Source organism: Penaeus vannamei, chromosome 37, assembly GCF_042767895.1.
Source record: "Penaeus vannamei isolate JL-2024 chromosome 37, ASM4276789v1, whole genome shotgun sequence".
NCBI lineage: Eukaryota > Metazoa > Arthropoda > Malacostraca > Decapoda > Penaeidae > Penaeus > Penaeus vannamei.
Genome location: NC_091585.1, coordinates 2752627 through 2762117, shown reverse-complemented (window position 1 = coordinate 2762117; position 9491 = coordinate 2752627).

Sequence of the window (9491 nt, the reverse complement as noted above, 5' to 3'; positions counted from 1 at the left end):
GAAATGCCGCCCACACAAACCCCAAGCAGGGAAATGCCGCCCACACAAACCCCAAGCAGGGAAATGCCGCCCACACAAACCCCAAGCAGGGAAATGCCGCCCACACAAACCCCAAGCAGGGAAATGCCGCCCACACAAACCCCAAGCAGGGAAATGCCGCCCACACAAACCCCAAACAGGGAAATGCCGCCCACACAAACCCCAAACAGGGAAATGCCGCCCACACAAACCCCAAACAGGGAAATGCCGCCCACACAAACCCCAAACAGGGAAATGCCGCCCACACAAACCCCAAGCAGGGAAATGCCGCCCACACAAACCCCAAGCAGGGAAATGCCGCCCACACAAACCCCAAACAGGGAAATGCCGCCCACACAAACCCCAAACAGGGAAATGCCGCCCACACAAACCCCAAACAGGGAAATGCCGCCCACACAAACCCCAAACAGGGAAATGCCGCCCACACAAACCCCAAGCAGGGAAATGCCGCCCACACAAACCCCAAGCAGGGAAATGCCGCCCACACAAACCCCAAACAGGGAAATGCCGCCCACACAAACCCCAAACAGGGAAATGCCGCCCACACAAACCCCAAACAGGGAAATGCCGCCCACACAAACCCCAAACAGGGAAATGCCGCCCACACAAACCCCAAGCAGGGAAATGCCGCCCACACAAACCCCAAACAGGGAAATGCCGCCCACACAAACCCCAAACAGGGAAATGCCGCCCACACAAACCCCAAACAGGGAAATGCCGCCCACACAAACCCCAAACAGGGAAATGCCGCCCACACAAACCCCAAACAGGGAAATGCCGCCCACACAAACCCCAAGCAGGGAAATGCCGCCCACACAAACCCCAAACAGGGAAATGCCGCCCACACAAACCCCAAACAGGGAAATGCCGCCCACACAAACCCCAAACAGGGAAATGCCGCCCACACAAACCCCAAACAGGGAAATGCCGCCCACACAAACCCCAAACAGGGAAATGCCGCCCACACAAACCCCAAACAGGGAAATGCCGCCCACACAAACCCCAAGCAGGGAAATGCCGCCCACACAAACCCCAAACAGGGAAATGCCGCCCACACAAACCCCAAACAGGGAAATGCCGCCCACACAAACCCCAAACAGGGAAATGCCGCCCACACAAACCCCAAACAGGGAAATGCCGCCCACACAAACCTCAAACAGGGAAATGCCGCCCACACAAACCCCAAACAGGGAAATGCCGCCCACACAAACCCCAAGCAGGGAAATGCCGCCCACACAAACCCCAAGCAGGGAAATGCCGCCCACACAAACCCCAAGCAGGGAAATGCCGCCCACACAAACCCCAAACAGGGAAATGCCGCCCACACAAACCCCAAACAGGGAAATGCCGCCCACACAAACCTCAAACAGGGAAATGCCGCCCACACAAACCCCAAACAGGGAAATGCCGCCCACACAAACCCCAAGCAGGGAAATGCCGCCCACACAAACCCCAAACAGGGAAATGCCGCCCACACAAACCCCAAACAGGGAAATGCCGCCCACACAAACCCCAAAAAGGGAAATGCCGCCCACACAAACCCCTAACAGGGAAATGCCGCCCACACAAACCCCAAGCAGGGAAATGCCGCCCACACAAACCCCAAGCAGGGAAATGCCGCCCACACAAACCCCAAGCAGGGAAATGCCGCCCACACAAACCCCAAGCAGGGAAATGCCGCCCACACAAACCCCAAACAGGGAAATGCCGCCCACACAAACCCCAAGCAGGGAAATGCCGCCCACACAAACCCCAAGCAGGGAAATGCCGCCCACACAAACCCCAAGCAGGGAAATGCCGCCCACACAAACCCCAAACAGGGAAATGCCGCCCACACAAACCCCAAGCAGGGAAATGCCGCCCACACAAACCCCAAGCAGGGAAATGCCGCCCACACAAACCCCAAGCAGGGAAATGCCGCCCACACAAACCCCAAGCAGGGAAATGCCGCCCACACAAACCCCAAGCAGGGAAATGCCGCCCACACAAACCCCAAGCAGGGAAATGCCGCCCACACAAACCCCAAGCAGGGAAATGCCGCCCACACAAACCCCAAACAGGGAAATGCCGCCCACACAAACACCAAGCAGGGAAATGCCGCCCACACAAACCCCAAGCAGGGAAATGCCGCCCACACAAACCCCTAACAGGGAAATGCCGCCCACACAAACACCAAGCAGGGAAATGCCGCCCACACAAACCCCAAGCAGGGAAATGCCGCCCACACAAACCCCAAGCAGGGAAATGCCGCCCACACAAACCCCAAACAGGGAAATGCCGCCCACACAAACCCCAAGCAGGGAAATGCCGCCCACACAAACCCCAAGCAGGGAAATGCCGCCCACACAAACCCCAAACAGGGAAATGCCGCCCACACAAACCCCAAACAGGGAAATGCCGCCCACACAAACCCCAAACAGGGAAATGCCGCCCACACAAACCCCTAACAGGGAAATGCCGCCCACACAAACACCAAGCAGGGAAATGCCGCCCACACAAACCCCAAGCAGGGAAATGCCGCCCACACAAACCCCAAGCAGGGAAATGCCGCCCACACAAACCCCAAGCAGGGAAATGCCGCCCACACAAACCCCAAACAGGGAAATGCCGCCCACACAAACCCCAAGCAGGGAAATGCCGCCCACACAAACCCCAAACAGGGAAATGCCGCCCACACAAACCCCAAACAGGGAAATGCCGCCCACACAAACCCCAAACAGGGAAATGCCGCCCACACAAACCCCAAGCAGGGAAATGCCGCCCATACAAACCCCAAGCAGGGAAATGCCGCCCACACAAACCCCAAACAGGGAAATGCCGCCCACACAAACCCCAAACAGAGAAATGCCGCCCACACAAACCCCAAGCAGGGAAATGCCGCCCACACAAACCCCAAGCAGGGAAATGCCGCCCACACAAACCCCAAGCAAGGAAATGCCGCCCACACAATCCCCAAAAAGGGAAATGCCGCCCACACAAACCCCAAACAGGGAAATGCCGCCTACAAAAACCCCAAGCAGGGAAATGCCGCCCACACAAACCCCAAACAGGGAAATGCCGCCCACACAACCCCCAAACAGGGAAATGCCGCCCACACAAACCCCAAGCAGGGAAATGCCGCCCACACAAACCCCAAGCAGGGAAATGCCGCCCACACAAACCCCAAACAGGGAAATGCCGCCCACACAAACCCCTAACAGGGAAATTCCGCCCACACAAACCCCAAACAGGGAAATGCCGCCCACACAAACCCCAAGCAGGGAAATGCCGCCCACACAAACCCCAAACAGGGAAATGCCGCCCACACAAACCCCAAACAGGGAAATGCCGCCCACACAAACCCCAAACAGGGAAATTCCGCCCACACAAACCCCAAGCAGGGAAATGCCGCCCACACAAACCCCAAGCAGGGAAATGCCGCCCACACAAACCCCAAAAAGGGGAAATGCCGCCCACACAAACCCCAAGCAGGGAAATGCCGCCCACACAAACCCCAAACAGGGAAATGCCGTCCACACAAACCCCAAGCAGGGAAATGCCGCCCACACAAACCCCAAACAGGGAAATGCCGCCCACACAAACCCCAAACAGGGAAATGCCGCCCACACAAACCCCAAAGAGGGAAATGCCGCCCACACAAACCCCAAAGAGGGAAATGCCGCCCACACAAACCCCAAACAGGGAAATGCCGCCCACACAAACCCCAAGCAGGGAAATGCCGCCCACACAAACCCCAAACAGGGAAATGCCGCCCACACAAACCCCAAGCAGGGAAATGCCGCCCACACAAACCCCAAACAGGGAAATGCCGCCCACACAAACCCCAAGCAGGGAAATGCCGCCCACACAAACCCCAAGCAGGGAAATGCCGCCCACACAAACCCCAAACAGGGAAATGCCGCCCACACAAACCCCAAGCAGGGAAATGCCGCCCACACAAACCCCAAACAGGGAAATGCCGCCCACACAAACCCCAAGCAGGGAAATGCCGCCCACACAAACCCCAAGCAGGGAAATGCCGCCCACACAAACCCCAAACAGGGAAATGCCGCCCACACAAACCCCAAGCAGGGAAATGCCGCCCACACAAACCCCAAACAGGGAAATGCCGCCCACACAAACCCCAAGCAGGGAAATGCCGCCCACACAAACCCCAAACAGGGAAATGCCGCCCACACAAACCCCAAGCAGGGAAATGCCGCCCACACAAACCCCAAACAGGGAAATGCCGCCCACACAAACCCCAAGCAGGGAAATGCCGCCCACACAAACCCCAAACAGGGAAATGCCGCCCACACAAACCCCAAGCAGGGAAATGCCGCCCACACAAACCCCAAGCAGGGAAATGCCGCCCACACAAACCCCAAACAGGGAAATGCCGCCCACACAAACCCCAAGCAGGGAAATGCCGCCCACACAAACCCCAAACAGGGAAATGCCGCCCACACAAACCCCAAGCAGGGAAATGCCGCCCACACAAACCCCAAACAGGGAAATGCCGCCCACACAAACCCCAAACAGGGAAATGCCGCCCACACAAACCCCAAACAGGGAAATGCCGCCCACACAAACCCCAAACAGGGAAATGCCGCCCACACAAACCCCAAACAGGGAAATGCCGCCCACACAAACCCCAAACAGGGAAATGCCGCCCACACAAACCCCAAACAGGGAAATGCCGCCCACACAAACCCCAAACAGGGAAATGCCGCCCACACAAACCCCAAACAGGGAAATGCCGCCCACACAAACCCCAAACAGGGAAATGCCGCCCACACAAACCCCAAACAGGGAAATGCCGCCCACACAAACCCCAAACAGGGAAATGCCGCCCACACAAACCCCAAACAGGGAAATGCCGCCCACACAAACCCCAAACAGGGAAATGCCGCCCACACAAACCCCAAGCAGGGAAATGCCGCCCACACAAACCCCAAACAGGGAAATGCCGCCCACACAAACCCCAAGCAGGGAAATGCCGCCCACACAAACCCCAAACAGGGAAATGCCGCCCACACAAACCCCAAACAGGGAAATGCCGCCCACACAAACCCCAAACAGGGAAATGCCGCCCACACAAACCCCAAACAGGGAAATGCCGCCCACACAAACCCCAAACAGGGAAATGCCGCCCACACAAACCCCAAACAGGGAAATGCCGCCCACACAAACCCCAAACAGGGAAATGCCGCCCACACAAACCCCAAACAGGGAAATGCCGCCCACACAAACCCCAAACAGGGAAATGCCGCCCACACAAACCCCAAACAGGGAAATGCCGCCCACACAAACCCCAAACAGGGAAATGCCGCCCACACAAACCCCAAACAGGGAAATGCCGCCCACACAAACCCCAAACAGGGAAATGCCGCCCACACAAACCCCAAACAGGGAAATGCCGCCCACACAAACCCCAAACAGGGAAATGCCGCCCACACAAACCCCAAACAGGGAAATGCCGCCCACACAAACCCCAAACAGGGAAATGCCGCCCACACAAACCCCAAACAGGGAAATGCCGCCCACACAAACCCCAAACAGGGAAATGCCGCCCACACAAACCCCAAACAGGGAAATGCCGCCCACACAAACCCCAAACAGGGAAATGCCGCCCACACAAACCCCAAACAGGGAAATGCCGCCCACACAAACCCCAAACAGGGAAATGCCGCCCACACAAACCCCAAACAGGGAAATGCCGCCCACACAAACCCCAAGCAGGGAAATGCCGCCCACACAAACCCCAAACAGGGAAATGCCGCCCACACAAACCCCAAACAGGGAAATGCCGCCCACACAAACCCCAAACAGGGAAATGCCGCCCACACAAACCCCAAACAGGGAAATGCCGCCCACACAAACCCCAAACAGGGAAATGCCGCCCACACAAACCCCAAACAGGGAAATGCCGCCCACACAAACCCCAAACAGGGAAATGCCGCCCACACAAACCCCAAACAGGGAAATGCCGCCCACACAAACCCCAAACAGGGAAATGCCGCCCACACAAACCCCAAACAGGGAAATGCCGCCCACACAAACCCCAAACAGGGAAATGCCGCCCACACAAACCCCAAACAGGGAAATGCCGCCCACACAAACCCCAAACAGGGAAATGCCGCCCACACAAACCCCAAACAGGGAAATGCCGCCCACACAAACCCCAAACAGGGAAATGCCGCCCACACAAACCCCAAACAGGGAAATGCCGCCCACACAAACCCCAAACAGGGAAATGCCGCCCACACAAACCCCAAACAGGGAAATGCCGCCCACACAAACCCCAAACAGGGAAATGCCGCCCACACAAACCCCAAACAGGGAAATGCCGCCCACACAAACCCCAAACAGGGAAATGCCGCCCACACAAACCCCAAACAGGGAAATGCCGCCCACACAAACCCCAAACAGGGAAATGCCGCCCACACAAACCCCAAACAGGGAAATGCCGCCCACACAAACCCCAAACAGGGAAATGCCGCCCACACAAACCCCAAACAGGGAAATGCCGCCCACACAAACCCCAGGGAAATGCCGCCCACACAAACCCCAAACAGGGAAATGCCGCCCACACAAACCCCAAACAGGGAAATGCCGCCCACACAAACCCCAAACAGGGAAATGCCGCCCACACAAACCCCAAACAGGGAAATGCCGCCCACACAAACCCCAAACAGGGAAATGCCGCCCACACAAACCCCAAACAGGGAAATGCCGCCCACACAAACCCCAAACAGGGAAATGCCGCCCACACAAACCCCAAACAGGGAAATGCCGCCCACACAAACCCCAAACAGGGAAATGCCGCCCACACAAACCCCAAACAGGGAAATGCCGCCCACACAAACCCCAAACAGGGAAATGCCGCCCACACAAACCCCAAACAGGGAAATGCCGCCCACACAAACCCCAAACAGGGAAATGCCGCCCACACAAACCCCAAACAGGGAAATGCCGCCCACACAAACCCCAAACAGGGAAATGCCGCCCACACAAACCCCAAACAGGGAAATGCCGCCCACACAAACCCCAAACAGGGAAATGCCGCCCACACAAACCCCAAACAGGGAAATGCCGCCCACACAAACCCCAAACAGGGAAATGCCGCCCACACAAACCCCAAACAGGGAAATGCCGCCCACACAAACCCCAAACAGGGAAATGCCGCCCACACAAACCCCAAGCAGGGAAATGCCGCCCACACAAACCCCAAGCAGGGAAATGCCGCCCACACAAACCCCAAGCAGGGAAATGCCGCCCACACAAACCCCAAGCAGGGAAATGCCGCCCACACAAACCCCAAACAGGGAAATGCCGCCCACACAAACCCCAAACAGGGAAATGCCGCCCACACAAACCCCAAACAGGGAAATGCCGCCCACACAAACCCCAAACAGGGAAATGCCGCCCACACAAACCCCAAGCAGGGAAATGCCGCCCACACAAACCCCAAACAGGGAAATGCCGCCCACACAAACCCCAAGCAGGGAAATGCCGCCCACACAAACCCCAAACAGGGAAATGCCGCCCACACAAACCCCAAGCAGGGAAATGCCGCCCACACAAACCCCAAGCAGGGAAATGCCGCCCACACAAACCCCAAACAGGGAAATGCCGCCCACACAAACCCCAAACAGGGAAATGCCGCCCACACAAACCCCAAGCAGGGAAATGCCGCCCACACAAACCCCAAGCAGGGAAATGCCGCCCACACAAACCCCAAGCAGGGAAATGCCGCCCACACAAACCCCAAACAGGGAAATGCCGCCCACACAAACCCCAAGCAGGGAAATGCCGCCCACACAAACCCCAAGCAGGGAAATGCCGCCCACACAAACCCCAAACAGGGAAATGCCGCCCACACAAACCCCAAGCAGGGAAATGCCGCCCACACAAACCCCTAACAGGGAAATGCCGCCCACACAAACCCCAAGCAGGGAAATGCCGCCCACACAAACCCCAAGCAGGGAAATGCCGCCCACACAAACCCCAAACAGGGAAATGCCGCCCACACAAACCCCAAGCAGGGAAATGCCGCCCACACAAACCCCAAGCAGGGAAATGCCGCCCACACAAACCCCAAACAGGGAAATGCCGCCCACACAAACCCCAAACAGGGAAATGCCGCCCACACAAACCCCAAGCAGGGAAATGCCGCCCACACAAACCCCAAGCAGGGAAATGCCGCCCACACAAACCCCAAGCAGGGAAATGCCGCCCACACAAACCCCAAACAGGGAAATGCCGCCCACACAAACCCCAAGCAGGGAAATGCCGCCCACACAACAGGGAAATGCCGCCCACACAAACCCCAAGCAGGGAAATGCCGCCCACACAAACCCCAAGCAGGGAAATGCCGCCCACACAAACCCCAAGCAGGGAAATGCCGCCCACACAAACCCCAAACAGGGAAATGCCGCCCACACAAACCCCAAACAGGGAAATGCCGCCCACACAAACCCCAAACAGGGAAATGCCGCCCACACAAACCCCAAGCAGGGAAATGCCGCCCACACAAACCCCAAACAGGGAAATGCCGCCCACACAAACCCCAAGCAGGGAAATGCCGCCCACACAAACCCCAAGCAGGGAAATGCCGCCCACACAAACCCCAAGCAGGGAAATGCCGCCCACACAAACCCCAAACAGGGAAATGCCGCCCACACAAACCCCAAGCAGGGAAATGCCGCCCACACAAACCCCAAACAGGGAAATGCCGCCCACACAAACCCCAAGCAGGGAAATGCCGCCCACACAAACCCCAAACAGGGAAATGCCGCCCACACAAACCCCAAGCAGGGAAATGCCGCCCACACAAACCCCAAACAGGGAAATGCCGCCCACACAAACCCCAAACAGGGAAATGCCGCCCACACAAACCCCAAGCAGGGAAATGCCGCCCACACAAACCCCAAGCAGGGAAATGCCGCCCACACAAACCCCAAGCAGGGAAATGCCGCCCACACAAACCCCAAACAGGGAAATGCCGCCCACACAAACCCCAAACAGGGAAATGCCGCCCACACAAACCCCAAACAGGGAAATGCCGCCCACACAAACCCCAAACAGGGAAATGCCGCCCACACAAACCCCAAACAGGGAAATGCCGCCCACACAAACCCCAAGCAGGGAAATGCCGCCCACACAAACCCCAAACAGGGAAATGCCGCCCACACAAACCCCAAACAGGGAAATGCCGCCCACACAAACCCCAAACAGGGAAATGCCGCCCACACAAACCCCAAGCAGGGAAATGCCGCCCACACAAACCCCAAACAGGGAAATGCCGCCCACACAAACCCCAAACAGGGAAATGCCGCCCACACAAACCCCAAACAGGGAAATGCCGCCCACACAAACCCCAAGCAGGGAAATGCCGCCCACACAAACCCCAAGCAGGGAAATGCCGCCCACACAAACCCCAAGCAGGGAAATGCCGCCCACACAAACCC